This window comes from Eumetopias jubatus, unplaced genomic scaffold (genome assembly GCF_037043125.1).
Source record: "Eumetopias jubatus isolate StellerSeaLion01/CBP00866 unplaced genomic scaffold, mEumJub1_p1.0 scaffold_12, whole genome shotgun sequence".
NCBI classification, from domain to species: Eukaryota; Metazoa; Chordata; class Mammalia; order Carnivora; family Otariidae; genus Eumetopias; species Eumetopias jubatus.
In genome coordinates, this window is record NW_028274818.1 from 37069144 (window position 1) to 37069865 (window position 722).

Below are 722 nucleotides of genomic sequence, written 5' to 3' on the forward strand. Positions count from 1 at the left end.
ACAAACTGAGGGTTCTAGAGGGGAGGGGGGTAGGGGGATGGGTTAGCCTGGTGATGGGTATTGAGGAGGGCACGTTCTGCATGGAGCACTGGGTGTTATGAACAAATAATGAATCATGGAACACTGCACCAAAAACTAATGATGTAATATATGGTGATTAACATAACAATAAAAAAATTTAAAAAATAAAAAAAATACAGTTTTTCAGGGCTAAGTACTATTTCCACCTAAGTGAACAGAAAAGGGAAAGAAAAGAGTGAATCTACATTTCTCCTCCCTTAAAGCACTCTTGTGATATTTATCTGGGGATTACCTGATTCTGGCCATGGAAGGACTGAGTCATGAGAGTACATATTCTGGGTTATTCCACACTAGACAATTAGTTATCCTAAGCAGAAATGTCTCCAAGCAAAGAGAAGGCATTACTGAAACGCCCAGCACGAAGCTTCTGGCAGCTGTGAGTGTGATAGGCTGTTCTTAGAGGACAGGATTTTATCGGAAGACAAGCAATTTTCCAGGAATCCAGAGAACTAGGTACAAGTCACTGCTTGGGAGGTGGGGAGGCCTTTGTAACTGATGAGAAAGAGGTTCAAATTCTAGTATACCAGTTACTTTCTTTATGACCTTAGAAAAGTCACCAACTACCTAAACCCCCACCTCTTTTTCTATAGAGTGGGGATAAAAATACCTGCTTTGCCATGTTGTTTGTGTGGGTAAAATGA